Genomic DNA, 16,546 nt, shown 5'->3' with positions numbered 1-16,546 from the left:
AATTACAAATTGGGTTTATTAGTCTTATTGTGCCCGTTAATGATTCTTACCAAGATTTGGTACAGCTTTACTCATGTCGTGCTTTTGCTAAACTTTAGCTCAACTAGTAAATGAATAAGTTTGCTGTTTAACTTAGTAAGAGTTTATTTATATTAATTCAATATAGATAAAATCAATTAAACAAATAAGTTTGAACAACTCGTTAAACTAAACAAACAAGTTAGAACGTATATATATTCAGCTCGTTAACGTTCGTAAATAAAGTTCACGAACAACGTTCATGAATAATGTTCACAAACCATATTCATTAATAAAACTCTTATCAATATGTTAAATAAATAATAAAATAAAATAAACAAGTAAGTTTGAATTATTAAGCTCAATAACCAATCAAATAACTAAAAATGTCAAACAATCAAACAAGGTTGATTGAGAGTTCGATAACATCTAAACGAATCAAGCTCAAACAAAGTTCAAGTCAAATTTGACTTGAGAGCTCAATAACATCTAAACAAACCAAACTAAAACCAAGTTTTAAACAAGCTCAAACTCATAAAAAATAAACCAAGCCAAGCTTGAATAATTATCAAAGGTTTGGTTCATTTTAAACTCGACTCGATTTGAATCGATTATCTTATCAAAGAATCTTGAATACCTTAAAACTCTCCTGGACTCGTTTTACAGCCCTATCAACTTGATTAGGATAAACCAAGCCTGGCATAGCTCAAACTAGCCGTGCCTGTTTAATTTTTTAAAGACCTTTTTCCAACAATTTGCAATTTTAAAAATTCCAAAATATTGAATACTGGATATGGTAAGATAATAAACTTCGTAAAACATTTAAAATTATTATTATTGTTTTATTAAATTTTATAAAATTTAAAGTTTGCCAACAATGATGCTAGTTGCTCAGGTCATGCTACGTTTGTCGCGGCTTTGGTCTAACATGGCACGACCACCCATCTTCCAAAGGGATTGCAAGTTACAACTTATATTGTGTCATGTGTGGCTATATTATTGATCTTGCAGTAGAATAATTTCTGATAAATATTATCACTTAAGAACTTTAAAAAATGTTTTCATGTTTGATAGTGTTTTTCTCAATGAACTTTTCAATGCCAACGCAAAGCCAGTCTCTTTTAACTTATGTATAAGATTCGAAATTAATATATTTTCAAAAATATATTGAACCAAAAATGTATGATATATCATAAAATTGTAGAATTAGATTGATTCCAACTAGGCAATGTACAAATGGCAAGGAGAATATATATGAATAACAAATTGATAGAAATAAGTAATGGAAAATAGTTTAAGACAAACTATTTTTGTGATTTATTTCGGAAAAGATCCTTGATCCACCCAAAGGCACCTCCATTTGTTCCTTTTGAGTTCTTTGAGGATGATGGCCTTTTACCCTTCTTTCCCTTCTTTGACTCATGAAGATTTGATGGTGGTGGGTCATCAGAAGTATCCCATTGATCAGCCCACGACAACCCACCGGATAAGCTACGATCCATTTTCTTTTCTCACTTATTTTTCTCCTTGCATTGTCATTACAAATTGAAATAAAGTTCCAAGCAGATAAAGAGATGCATATGACAAAGTTAACGAGAGATGTCTGCTAAGCCAAGAGTTTCATTCCTGTATTTAGGTAGGAAAATTATCATAAATTGGACATTTATGGTCCAGAACATTTGTGGACAATTAAACGTTTTCTTAGTTGACTTTTATAAATAATTTATATCAACAGAAGAAGGAAAAAGTTGATCACATGTTCGGTTTGATCTCAATTTAAAACTGTGACTGAGGATATCATAGCGATTATCCGACAAGATTTTTTTTTTAAAAAATATTGTTTAATGTTAAAGGATTAATTTCTCAATCAACATATGTTCATATAGATTTTCACTTAGACTTAAAGGAAAGAAATTCTTATATATATACATTATAATTCTTATCTTATAAAAAATAGAAATAAATTATAAAAAAATTATTAAAGACTCACGAACTTAAAATATAAAAATATAAATATAAAATGAAAATTATTAAAATACTCTAAATATTAAAAATGACTTAATACTAAAAATATAAAAATTATTAAAAATAATAATAAAAATCTATACACCCTATTATATCAATTGTCCTAAATTTAAAAAAATTCATCCTCGAGTTCAGATGATAGTCCAGACGATAAAATCTATTAATAATTATTAGACATTAAAAATTCTCATCAATCTGCCGACCAACATGACATTGTGGACAGTTTCCTTGTCCATCTTCTCGTCCTTCCAGATCTTCTTCAGCAATAACTTCATGCTTATCTAACTCTTGTTTCAGTTTCATCTTTGCTTAGTCAGAAAACATAATTCACTTCAGGTTGCATCCGACTGCGTATTTGAAAACTGACCCAAAACTATTTCTTTGATTAAAATCTCCATCATTAGCTTGTCCTCATGGATCGGTGCATCATCTACAGTTGCTTCAAAAATTCTAGATTTTATAGATTGAGGAAACACAAAATTATGTCTAATTTTGTCAACACAAACACTAGAAGGGTTGAGACACACATGCTCCTTTACTTTTGTCAGACAAATGAAAGTTCTCTGATACAATAGAACTCGATAGTGTTAGATCGTGATAAATGAGGGGAATAACTCTTGTTCGTTAAAAATCTTTTTACACTTGTATCAAAATAAGTAGAGAAATAAGATATTAACCTAAAAGTACAAGTGACATTATTAATTATTTAGTTCGGAGTCTATATCGATTCTTATTTAATATCCGTGATTTTTTATCGTATTATTAGATAATCCACTAAAATTCTTTTTTTTTTTGAAATCTTCTAAAAAAAGGTAATTTATATAATGATGCATATAGAAATTTTATGTAAGTTAAAATAAATATACCGACAATACAAGATGAAGATAGTCAGAGTTCTTTGGCGTTGTAGCTTGCACACAAATTTGAATAGCAGTAGTCGCACGAACAGAGAGACAATAGATCAGAGGATTGTGCAAAAGTTGTTATGGCTCGGAGCTCTAGACATACTTTTATAAGAGACATTCGGTTGATCAAAAAAGCATTCGGTCGACTGATCCATCTTTCGGTCGACCGATCCGCCTAAATACCAAAAGTGTTCTGCGCGACCTAAACTATGTGCCACGTCAGCTTGGTTCGGTCGACTGAACCTCCTATTCGATCGACCGATCACTTTAGTTTCTGAAAAATAAATTTAGTTCAATATTCCTACAAAATATAGTTAGCACAGTATGAAATAATACATGAGTAAAAAAGACAATAAACTTTTCTTGATCTCAACTTAGAAACTTCTCAGTTTTTTCATTTGGATTAGTGACCTAGGGTTTTCCCTCCTGAGACACATCCTCCCTATCACTCCATTCCAATTTTTTACCTCAACCTACCTGCCAAACATTTGGTCCTCCAAACCTGTTTGGATTTTCTCTACTCAGTGTCTAATTGCCTAATCACTAAGACTTTTTTTATAATCCTAAATTAGCCAACATCAATACTGGTAATGTAAACTACTATAATAAAACTAAATTTAGGTTTACCAAGATCCACTGGTCTGATCGACCATGCGCGGTTGATCGAAAACCATTCGATCAATGTTACTTGGAGTTCACTCCTACAAGACTTCTTATTACCTAAGGTTACCTTCCCCTAGGCTTTTTATCACCTGGTTTCACCACCAAGACCTAGGATTACCTCCCCCTAGGGTTTTCACCATCTGGCTTCACTCACCAGGACTCAACATCGGATCAACCCATCAGGGATTCACTATCGGGTCCTCCAGACCTACCAGATCCTTTTGTTAGATGTCAGGTCCATGTGATCCATCTGGACTTCCTACCTAGTTTCCACATCTGCCAAGATTTCCCTTGCCTAGCCACGACTAAGACTTCCCTTACCTAATCACAGTTAGGACTAATAACTCAGTAAACTTCTCACCCTTGCTAGTCATCCAGTCAACCTTGACTTGATTGATGGAGACAAAGAAAGAGAACAACAGGTTATCCAACAAGCTAACGATATGGATTATGCATATGCCACTACAACAAAATCGCTCATAGACATCGGTTTTCCACCGGTGTCTATTTGATTTTCGACCGATGTCTATGAAGCTGATGTTAAAAGTCTGCCATTTTAGACATCGGGTTAAAACCGGTGTAGTATCACTTAACGACACCGGTTTTCGAATCGGTTATTAACCGGTGTAGTATCACTTAACGACACCGTTTCATACACGGTGTAAAACCGATGTAATATAGTATGTTAATAACACCAGTTTTGGCAGCGGTAAATGACCGATGTAATATTACTTTATAACACCGGTTTTACATCGGTGGAAAACCGATGTAATATGTATTTTTTCTAACAGCACAGATTTGATTTTAAAACCGACAATAACAAAAAAAAATACACAAATATTCACAAATTGTACAAATATTCTTCATTCAATAATATCCATAAAATACACAAATATTCACAAATTATATAAATAATCTTCTTACAACAATATCCATAAAATACTCAAACATTCTTTTTACATCAAAAGCTAACTAATAGATATCAAAATCAAAGTATAACATTCTGTTAACACATTAAGGTACAACTGTCTCAAATGTAATCTAGCATGCATTCTACCCACTCGAACCGCACTTCATCAATTTCAACTCTGGAGTACTTGAGATTTGTAAACTGTAAAAACACATAAATAATATATTAGTAAATCAAGACCAAAAATCATAGTTGAAAAAGTAGTAAGAGCACCAGGTAACAAGATGACTAATTTGAATGCTTAAAAAGAGACCTATTCATCATTTATCTCAACCACATCAATGCTTACTTCAATGCTTGCAATAAGGATCTTCAGTGATTCACAAGGTATCAGAAAGTTGAATTTGCAGTTACAAATGAAGTAAAAGAATCATATTCAGCTGTCAAAAGATAACTAGGTCCATGCTCTTAGAGAGAACCATACAAAACAAAATGAAAGGTTTTGAACATAAAAAAAAAATGTTAGTCATGCCAAGACTGAGATCACTCATCTATCTATCATTTCAACCTAATAAATTAGTTACTTTGGTTTTACAAAGTCTCTCAATTGTGTAGGAAGATCACAGAAGAATATTCCTGATAAAAGTTAACTTTCTTTAGTAGAAACAACCAATAGCGCTATAACAAATCCAGGAACAGCAACCAACCATTAGTCACTAATATATGAAGAGATTGCAAATGGAAGTGAACTTAAAGAAACAAAAAGAGCAAATAAAAATCAACTAGACAGCAATGGATCCAATAAAAAAAATTGTGCAAAAACTAATAAATAATAATAAGGGTTACAAATCACTCCTACACAATCAACACTACACTTGCTTCCAACTAAGAGAGCCTATAATTAAACAATCAAAAGTGTACCAATAATTCTCCTTTCTGATAAATAGCTGTAATAATAAATCAAAAGCATAGCATGTTGTGCTCATATAGCTAACAATAAAAGTGAAACAAAAAAATATAGCTCTTGGGAGTTAACTGACACGTATGGTAAACATGACCACCAAATCAAAGATGAAGTGTGTGAAAAATACCTTTGGTTTCTCTTCCTCCTTTGGTTTCAGTAGCTCTTCCTTTGAAATAGCTTTCCCTGCAGAAAATAATTCAGTCACTCAGCAGTCAGAAACATGCAAATATAAAACTACAAAATCGGTAGAATCTGGGCTTCCAAATGTACATGAAAAAAATTTCAAATTCAATGCTGTGTCAGAGAACTCAAACCTTTTGCATCACGATATACTGGTTCTGCACTTTTACCACTCAAACTAGGATCCAAGGATGCAAATCTGGGACAAAAAAACAAAGAATAGTGAACATATATATACCAGTCGTGAAGGCATACTCAGCCGATGTCGTATCCGTTTCCCAGTCCTTCCATCTGTGTATCTGCCCAAGAGAAGATTATCAATGCAAAGTGGATACTGCAACAGCTAAACTAAATCATCCTCAGGCAATGCTATGGAATTATTCAGAATGATACATAATGTAATCCACTACTCTGTCACTGCAGATTCACCTTTGCTCTTCCAAGGACCATTATAAGAGCACTATTTACCACATGAAACTCAGCCAAAAAGAAGATCAGAATGTGCAACTGGTGCAAGCCTGTGGCAGTAATCAGTTGCTCCTTTTCCTACAAGTGATCGCAACTGAACATTTTAGTGAAAGCTTCTTAGATTTTGTTTACAATAGATTATTTTCAACCAAACAATCAGAGAATTGGAAGTTGCTGTGCACTACTCACTGGGGGCATTCAACCACTGAATCACCAGCAGCTAAAATCCTGCGCTTCAGGTGTGACTCCGTCAGCACCAGCGCGAGCAGCCGCCTTTTATTTCTGCCAGTTGACTCTGCATCAGGGCGACATGGCAGCATAGAATCTGCAACTGCCTTTGGCACGCAGATTTTCGCGATCTGGTCCTGACTAAATGTCAACAGCAAGGAGATGAAGCCGAGAATCATCAACTCTGCGAAAACCACAATGGATCACAGAGTTACAGTAATTCATCTATTCCGGATACCATGCACGTCGAAAGAGTGCTCCAATTTAGGTATGAACTTTCTGGTTTTACCGGCTTTCACCTTCTCAAGAACTTCAAAAAGAGTTCTCTTTTGCCTCTTGATAAACCACTGACAACGAAGTCAAAGCAGATGTAACTGTCAGTCATATGAGAAAATGATGCTAATGCAGGACAAGATGGAGTAGCATAATTCCTTTGAAATGAAAAAGATAAGCCATTCAAGGATCTGAAGTATGAAATTATCAGGACAATTTCTCACTTGCAGCCCCAGACATTCCAGAAACTGAAAAATGATTAATCTTTAAGATATAAACTGAGAATTTATAAAACCATGCTTCCTCGTGAAACATGACTGATAACTCGTAAAGAAACCGCTTTCGCTTCATTTAATTTCTTGATGTTACTGATAACTCCCAAAGAAAAGCTAAAAGGTCCTGAACTATGGAATTTGTGAATTTTCAGGCCAGTTGCAATAGCGTCAACTAATTTACGAAAACAATTTTTTGAAATTTTGTTTAAACAGACAACATCTAGCAAGGCCAAGACAAAAGAAAAGGTAAATATCACGCATTACTAGTACTAACCTCATTGTCAAAATAACAGATCTTAGCTACCAGTGAAATTCCTGATTATGTTTTTCCTGTGTATAGAAATACACATGATAAAAGTGTTAACTTCGAACACAATTTAGCAGCAAAAAACTGAATATTTACAGATAGCACAAGCTTAAATTCTAAACCATTTGTTCAGGAATGCATATAGGGAGGTACAAATACAATGATGATTTCATCAGGGGGAAAAAAATTGAAGCACACTTCTCCAAAAAGAAATGGCAATACAATATATAGATAGCAGACAATAAATAATCAAACAAAGTTCACAAACTTCTAGAGGTAAATTGGAACATACTAGTAACACAGAAATGAAGCATATTATAATTCAATTATAATCAATTTAAATATGTTTGATGGTGTTAGTCAATAGTTCCCCCGAATTATTTGATCTAGGACAACACCAACTTGTGCCACTATGGTAAATGCCAACATCCTCCGCATCTACACATCTGACGGGAGTAGAATGGAAGGGGCTCCCAAAATCTGAGCATTCACTAGCTTTAACTCAGAGCAAACAATATGAAGGCACATAATAGTGAAGACCTTGTCAGAACTATTCTAAATGACCTTGACAATTGAAGTGATTTATAAAATACTACAGTCAACTCAAAAATCTAAAGTCAACCAATGTGAGTAACTATCCCAATGTCTTATCTTAATTGGAAGAGATCGCCGATTACATCATGAACCACAAACCAAACTCAAACTATTGCAGCACGCAAAGCGTAGTTCTTTCCTTTCAATTTCTTCATAGTAATAGTAATGGACACAACGGGACTTGAAATATCAGTAATAGGAGACATTAAGGAGGTAGTCAAAGAGTTTGACTTTTTACCATGTACAAAGTACAAAATACAATGTACAAAATGTGACACCAAAGTTACAATGGAGATTAGATCAAGTGGTCAATGACAAATACAAAACCTGATGGTGAATCTATTGTTGAAAGGATGAACCAAAATTGCACCAGTATCTTGCTGAACTTTCTCAGTAATACTCTCTCTTGATTGGATCGTTGATTCACTCCAGAAGATTTGACCACCATACCGCCTGACATTCTCAACCTTGCATTTTGGAGCATTTTTCGGTATGACAACATATGCTGGGATTCCACGGAGCTTTGCAGCCAAAGCCACTGCTGCAGCATGGTTACCACTGCAATAAAAAACTATATTACCGACCTAAGAAAAAACAAGAATAACAAAAAACAAAGGCATACTAAAAATAAATCACATTATTGTTTGAAATTATATGGAGATAACCTGCTGTGTGTCAAAACGCCTTTGGCAGCTTGATCATCAGAAAGGGAGAATATAGCATTTGAAGCTCCCCTAATCTTAAAGGCTCCTCTGAAATAAAATTGATAAAGTTGCTAACTACTAAATATTCTGATTCTTCATAAATTGTTCGAGATAATTGCCTTATTCAAGATAGGATCTCTACCCTTTTTGAAAGCATTCACACTTGAAATACAACCGTTTGGAAGCTATAGAATCTAAAGACTTCGAGGTAAGCACTGGAGTTTCATGAATATATGGAGCAATACGAACTCTCGCCTCCCTTATGGAAGCAATATCAGCAGCATAGTTATCATTTTTCACTTGTTTCCCATTGTCCATTAGACCTATCCACAGCAACAAATACTTCAGTATATTTTGCACGTATCTATATAGTTAATGGTAAAAATTACACTTTTTCCAACTATACCGATGAATTTAAACAAGTGGTGAGAAATCCTAATCCACACACAAAAAAACTAGTCAACGATGACAGAAATCTACCGTAGAAAAGCATGTAAGCAAAAAAAAAATCTCATTCAGGCATTTCCACAAGTAACCTGCCTACCAAATTGATTCGGAGCTGATATAACGAAAACCGAGAGACGAAATGGAGAACATAGAAAAGAGAGAGGAGCAGTCGACCTCTAAGAGATAAACAGCGATCGTGGTTCTCCGGCGTGAAGTCCAGCGTCGGAGGAGGTTTCACGGCGAGGAAGGTGCGGTGGCTCGCGGCGAGGAAGGTGGCTGGTCGCGAAGAGGAGCTCGCTCGTGGAGAGGGCGGTGGCTCGCGGAGAGGAAGGTGGCTAGGGCTCGCGGAGAGGAGCTCGCTCGCGGGCGGTGCTTTTTTTGATGCGACGCGGCTTTTTTTTTTCTTCTTCCGCGGACTGGACCAACAAAAAAAACAAGCGAGACTGCGAGCAACGTGGCCGAGGTTTCACAACGCGGACGGAGAAGCAAGGGCGTCGATCTAGGAAGGAGAAGAGGCAGATGAGGTTGAGAGAGATGGTCGGAGGTTTAGGTTTAGGTTTAGACGAGAGAGATGGTCGCGTGAGGAAGGGGCGCGATATAGATTTAGGTTTGGAGGGAGCAAATTTTGGCTGTGGGAATATTAAAATATTTTATTTTGGTTCATTAACACCGGATTTTAAAAACCGCAGTTAAAATCGGTGTCTATTAACGAAAAAAAGGCGCTCATAGACATCGCCTAAAAAACCGATGTCTATGAGCTAAAATCTGCGCTCATAGACACCGGTTTTTGAAAAAACCGATGTAAAATACTCAAAGACATCGGTTTTTGCTTAAAACCGTTGTTGTTCCACTGATGTCTATGAGGGTTTTTGTTGTAGTGTGCATCAATGGAGGTCCAATTACAAAGGCTAAGACTAAAAAGATGAAGGAAGCACTTAATGTGCTAATTGAATATGTGGAGGCTAAAGCTATCATTGAAAAAAGCTTGACTAAGAGCAAGTCATCCAGCTTAGTCAACCTAATTCAAGCCTTAGATGAGCTTAAGCACTTAAGTCTCATGTCTATGTAGTAGGGATATGTAGGCTCAATTTAGACTTAATTTATACCTTTATTTGAGTTGTAATAATGCCATAAGATTAAAATGACTAAGTAGTCTACATAGGGTTTTACTAAATGAGCTTTCTTTTGACCTTTTAGGATTTTTTAATCATCCTATAGCTATAAATAAAGGGGGTGACGTCCACACATGTATCTTTTGACATATTTTCAATCTAAAGTATGGTGAGACTCTCACTTGTTGGTTTTTCATTGAACTAGAACTTATCAAAACATTCCCTTGTGGCGTTCGAAGACTTATCAACCACTATCCCAAGGTTATGGTGTCTTCCACTTTCTATACCAAGATTCGTGCTTTCCTAAGCATTGTATCGAAGTTCTTTTTATTAATCTTATCGATTTAGATCTTCTTTCTTTCTTCTTTAATTTGCTATAGGTACTTGAGATATATTTCTTATTGGGTTGACATCATTTGGTATTAGAGCTTTGGATTTTTCTAAATTGATTTGGTTATCATTTTTCTTTTATGCTTGAATTTTTGTCTATTTTGTTCGACATTATCGACTTATCGTTATCATCTCAATCTTAGTGTATTTTAAACGTCTTGTTGCTATTAAAAAATAAATTGGCAAAAAAAAAGGAGGCCAAAATAAAAAAGAAAATTGGGGGAAAAGGAGGCCAAAACTTAAAAAAAAATATTTTCAGCAAAAAAAAGACCGAAATTTGAAAAAAAAAAGAAACAAGAAAAAAAAGGTGGGTATAGAGAATTGTTATTTTCATACTTGCATTTTCCAATTCTGCATTTTCTTTAAAATTTTTGCATAGTATTCTTGCAGTTTCCAATTTCACATTTCCTTTAAAGTCTTGCTTAGAATACTTACATTTTCCAATTTCGCATTTCCTTTAAAGTCATGCCTAGTATACTCCGCATTTCTTTTAAAGTCTTGCCTAGAATACTTGCAGTTTCTAATTCCGTATTTCCTTTAAAGTCTTGCCTAATATATTTGCATTTTTTTCAATTCCGTATTTCCTTTTAAGTTTTTGCCAAGATTTAATTCTGGCAAATTTTTTTCAGCCCTATATCTAAGTTTTCAATTCTACAATTTGCATTTTTCTATCAATCCCTATCTTTTATCCTAATACCCTTGGGATTTTCAATTTGTCAACGAACAATTATAGGGAATTGTCACAATTCTAAGTTCTTTAAAGAGCTAACTTTAGTGAGTTGAGTGATAACAAATTATATTAATGGTGACAAGTGGAGAGGAAGCAAGACCTAGAGAAACACTTGAACAACGTGCCTTGAGACAACACTTGGAATGCATGGAAATCAGATTCAATCAAATTCTCGACAGATTATAGAGATAAGATGCTATAATTTCTGAATTGCAAAATAACCAAGCTGGTAGAGTTCCTATATAAAGTTCAAGGCAATATAATCGTGATGACAACAATGATGATGATGATGATGGTATTTTCTGAGGACATTAATGATAGAGCTTCTAGTGGTAGATCTGGTCTTGCTAGAATTGATGGTAGAAGAGGAAGGATGAATGATTATGTTGATAGACACTTGGAAAATATCAAGATGAAGATTCTTTCATTTCAAGGCAAAAGTAATCCAGACACATATTTGGAGTAGGAAAAGAAAGTGGAATTAGTTTTTGATTGTTACCACTACTCTGAAGAGAAGAAGGTAAAACTTACTGGTATTGAGTTTATTGATTATGCTATTATTTGGTGTGATCAAATTATTCTAAATAGGAGAAGAAACAATGAGAGACTCGTTGGCACTTGGGAAGAGATAAAATCTATTATGAGAAAGAGGTTCATTCCATCACATTACTATTGAGATTTGTACCAATGACTACAAAGTCTAACCCAAGGATCCAAGACTGTGGAGGAATATTATAAGGAGATGGAGATTTCCATGATTCGAGCCAATGTGGAGGAGAACTGAGAAGCAACCATGGCAAGATTTTTACAAGGTTTGAATTCAGAAATTGCAAATGTAGTGGAGTTGCAATATTATGTGGAGCTAGAAGATATGGTGAATATGTCCATGAAAGTTGAAAGGCAACTCAAAAGGAAGGGTTCAATCAAGCATGGGCAAAGTTCTAATTCATCCACTTGGAAATATAGTTGGAACAAAAGAGATGATAAATTTGCATCAAGTTGTAAGACCGAATTTTTGAAAAATAAAGATGCTGGTTCTCCATTAATCAAAGGTAAAGAACCTATCCAATCTTCAAGAAATAGAGATATTAAATGCTTAAAGTGTTTGGGAAGAAGACATATTGCTTCACAATGTCCAAACAAAAGAATTATATTTTTGAAAGAAAATGGTGATATTGAAACTAAGAGTGACTCCGAAGATGATAATGCCTTGCCACCATTAATGGAAAGTGATGTAGAAGAGTATCCCGTTGAATATGAAGCCCTTGTCACTAGGCATGCTCTAAATGTGCAACTGAAGGAAGAAGATGAAGAACAATGAGATAACATATTTGATACCTATTGCCACATCAAAGACAAGGTATATAGTATGATTACAGAGGGGGAAAGTTGCACTAATGTAGCTAGTACTATCTTGGGTGAGAAATTATGCTTACCTACCACTTAACATCCTAGACCTTATAAACTACAATGGTTGAATGATTACAAGGAAGTTAAGGACACTAAGCAAGTGTTGGTTTCATTATCCATTGGTAGGTATCATGATGACGTTCTTTGTGATGTAGTACCAATGCATGCAAGTCATTTGCTTTTAGGTAGACCATGACAATTTGATAGGAGGGTCATGCACGATGGGTTCACAGATAAATATTCTTTTTAGATGCAAGGTAAACTTGTAACTCTTGTATCATTAACTCCTAAGCAAGTATATGAAGATCAATTGAGGGTCAAAAATGAGAGTGAAAAAAGAAAAGATTGTGAGATAAAAAAAATGGAAAAGAAAAGGAGTGTGAGAAAAGAAAAAGTGAGGATGAGAGAAGAGAAAAAAAAATGAAAAAGAAAAATCTAGAGCAAGATAGTAAAAAAGGGAGCTTTTATGCAAAAGAAAGAGAGGTTAAGAAAGCTTTTTATTTTCAACAGCCGATGATTGTCCTTTTGTATAAGGAGACTTATTTCAACACTAATAATCTCAACAATTTTTTGCCTAGTGTTGTTAAATCTCTTTTACATGAATTTGATGATATCTTTCCTAAAGAAGTTCCTAATGGATTGCATCCACTTAGGGGAATAGAGCACTAGATTGACTTCATCTCAAGAGCAGCAATTCCTACTCGACCAGCCTATAGGACCAATCCTATGGAGATGAAGGAGTTTCAAAAGTAAGTTGAAGAGTTGATGATAAAAGGGTATGCCCGAGAAAGTTCTTGTTTTTCTTGTGCCTAAGAAGGATGGAACCTAGAGAATGTGCGTTGATTGCAGGGCTATCAACAAGATTACGGCAAAGTATCATCATCCTATTCCTAGATTAGATGATATGCTAGATGAACTACATGGGTTTTGCATTTTCTCTAAAATTGATTTGAAGTCTGGCTATCATCAAATTCACATGCGTGCGAGAGATGAATGGGAAATTGCATTTAAGACTAGGTATGGTTTGTATGAATAATTAGTCATGTGATTTGGGCTAACTAATGCACCTAGCACTCTCATGAAATTAATGAGCCATATTTTGCATGCTTATATTGGAAACTTTGTTATAGTATATTTTGATGACAATTTGATTTATAGTAAAAATTTAGGTGAGTATCTCAATCATTTACAAAAAGTTCTACTTGTTTTACGAAATGAAAAATTGTATGCTAACTTTCAAAAATGTTCTTTTTGCACTAGTCAGATAGAGTTTCTTGGTTATATTGTTAGTACTAAGGGAATATAAGTTGATGATGAAAAGGTTAAGGAAATTCATGAGTGGCCAACACCAAAAATGATAACTAATGTATGTAGCTTTCACGGGTTAGCAAGTTTCTATAGGAGGTTTGTTAAAAATTTTAGTTCTATAACTGCACCCTTGACTGAAGTTGTTAAAATGAACTTTGGGTTTCATTGGGATAGTAAACAAGTTCCATCTTTCAACTTGCTTAAAGTTTTGCACCATTACTTGCATTACCTAACTTTGTTAAAACTTTCGAAATTGAGTGTGATGCATCAGAAATAGGTATTGGAGATGTGCTAATACAAGAAGGTCGACCTCAGCGGAATAACTTTGAACTATTCAACTTATAACAAAGAGATGTATGCATTGGTGAGGGCTTTAGATGTAACGACCCGGCCCTCTTGGCCCATTTGGCGACCCATTTGGCAACCCTCGTGTCGTCGACCGTCGGCCCTTATGTCGTCGGCCCATTTGGCGACCTCTCATGTCGTCGACCGACGACCCTTGGCCGTGTCGTTACTCACTAGGACTTTCCACCCCTGGCAGTGGATTTTTGCCTCCCCCAGGATTCGAACTCAAAACCTCCAAGCTTAAGTATTAGAGTTTATGAATCCTGGTAACCAAGTGAGATCTCACTTGGTTACCAGGATTCATAAACTCTAGTACCTAAGCTTGGAGGTTTAGAGTTCGAATCCTGGGGGAAGCAAAAAGGGCCGACGGTCGACGACCCGAGGGTCGCCAAATAGGCCGCCAAATGGGTCGGTTCGTTACAATAAAAATGTACTTTTTTATTGTAATGACCCGACCCTCTTGGCCCATTTGGCGGCCCATTTGGCGACCTCTCATGTCATCGACCGTCGACCCTTATGTCGTCGGCCCATTTGGCGACCTCTAATGTCGTCGACCGACGACCCTTGGCCGTGCCGTTACTCACTAGAACTTTCCACCCCTGGTCAGTGGATGTTTGTCTCCCCCAGGATTCGAACTCTAAACCTTCAGGGTTAAATAATAGAGTTTATGAATCCTGGTAATCAAGTGAGATGATCTTATAAAAAATAGAAATAAATTATAAAAAAATTATTAAAGACTCACGAACTTAAAACATAAAAATATAAAAATAAAATGAAAATTATTAAAATACCCTAAATATTAAAAATGACATAATACTAAAAATATAAAAATTATTAAAAATAATAATAAAAATCTATAGATCCTCTTATATCAGTTGTCCTAAATTAAAATGAATTCATCCTCGAGTTGAGATGATAATCCAGACGATAAAATCTATTAATAATTATTAGACTTTAAAAATTCTCATCAATCTGCCGACCAACATGACATTGTGGACAGTTTCCTTATCCATCTTCTCGTCCTTCCAGATCTTCTTCAGCAATAACTTCATGCTTATCTAACTCTTGTTCCAGTTTCATCTTTGCTTAGTCAGAAAACATAAATCACTTCAGGTTGCATCGGACTGCGTATTTGAAAACTGACCCCAAACTATTTCTTTGATTAAAATCTCCATCATTGGCTTGTCCTCATTGATCGGTGCATCATCTACAGTTGTTTCAAAAATTCTAGATTTTATAGATTGAGGAAACACAAAATTATGTCTAATTTTGTCAACACAAACACTAGAAGGGTTGAGACACATATGCTCCTTTACTTTTGTCAGACAAATGAAAGTTCTCTGATACAGTAGAACTCGATAGTGTTAGACCGTGATAAACGAGGGGAATAACTCTTGTTCGTTAAAAATATTTTTACACTTGTATCAAAATAAGTAGAGAAATAAGATATTAAACTAAAAGTACAAGTGACATTATTAATTATTTAGTTCAGAGTCTATATCGATTTTTATTTAATACCCGTGATTTTTTGATCGTACTATTAGATAATTCACTAAAATTCTTTTTTTTGAAATCTTCTAAAAAAAAAGTAATTTATACAATGATGCATATAGAAATTTTATGTAAGTTAAAATAAATATACCGACAATACAAGATGAAGATAGTCGGAGTTCTTTAGCGTCGTAGCTTGCACACAAAGTTGAATAGCATCACATGAACAGAGAGATAGTAGATCAGAGGATTGTGCAGAAGTTGTTATGGCTCGGAGCTCTAGACATGCTTTTATAAGATAAGGGACATTCGGTTGATCAAAAAAGCATTCAGTCGACTGATCCATCTTTCGGTCGACCGATCCGCCTAAATACCAAAAGTGTTCTGTGCGACCTGAACTATGTGCCACGTTAGCTTGGTTCGGTCGACTGAACCTCCTATTCGATCGACCGATCACTTTAGTTTCTGAAAAATAAATTTAGTTCAATATTCCTGCAAAATATAGTTAGCACAGTATGAAATAATACATGAGTAAAAAAGACAGTAAACTTTTCTTGATCTCAACTTAGAAACTTTCCGATTTTTTCAATTGGATTAGTGACCTAGGGTTTGCCCTCGTAAGACACAACCTCCCTATCACTCCATTCCAATTTTTTACATCAACCTACCTGCCAAACATTTGGTCCTCCAAACCTGTTTGGATTTTCTCTACTCAGTGTCTAATTGCCTGATCACTAAGAATTTTTCTATAATCCTAAATTAGCCAACATCAATAATAGTAATGTAAACTACTATAATA

At 35.0% G+C, this 16,546-nt stretch overlaps 2 long non-coding RNA genes across 2 annotated transcripts; both read right to left on the bottom strand.

Moving 5' to 3' along the window:
• Positions 1-4,667: 4,667 nt before the first annotated feature.
• On the bottom strand, positions 4,668-6,230 carry LOC121973374. The gene is made up of 3 exons (XR_006109557.1): positions 5,800-6,230; positions 5,613-5,668; positions 4,668-4,722 (listed from the first exon to the last, which is right to left on the bottom strand). It is a non-coding gene; the product is annotated as an uncharacterized LOC121973374 (long non-coding RNA).
• A 1,860-nt stretch (positions 6,231-8,090) lies between these two features.
• LOC121973373 lies at positions 8,091-8,801 on the bottom strand. Its single transcript, XR_006109556.1, has 3 exons — positions 8,657-8,801; positions 8,476-8,562; positions 8,091-8,368 (listed from the first exon to the last, which is right to left on the bottom strand). It is a non-coding gene; the product is annotated as an uncharacterized LOC121973373 (long non-coding RNA).
• Positions 8,802-16,546: the final 7,745 nt, after the last annotated feature.

The sequence above is a fragment of the Zingiber officinale genome, chromosome 4A (genome assembly GCF_018446385.1).
Source record: "Zingiber officinale cultivar Zhangliang chromosome 4A, Zo_v1.1, whole genome shotgun sequence".
Taxonomy (NCBI): Eukaryota; Viridiplantae; Streptophyta; class Magnoliopsida; order Zingiberales; family Zingiberaceae; genus Zingiber; species Zingiber officinale.
Note: the sequence above shows the minus strand (reverse complement) of the source record. Positions and strands in the feature narration are given on the sequence as shown.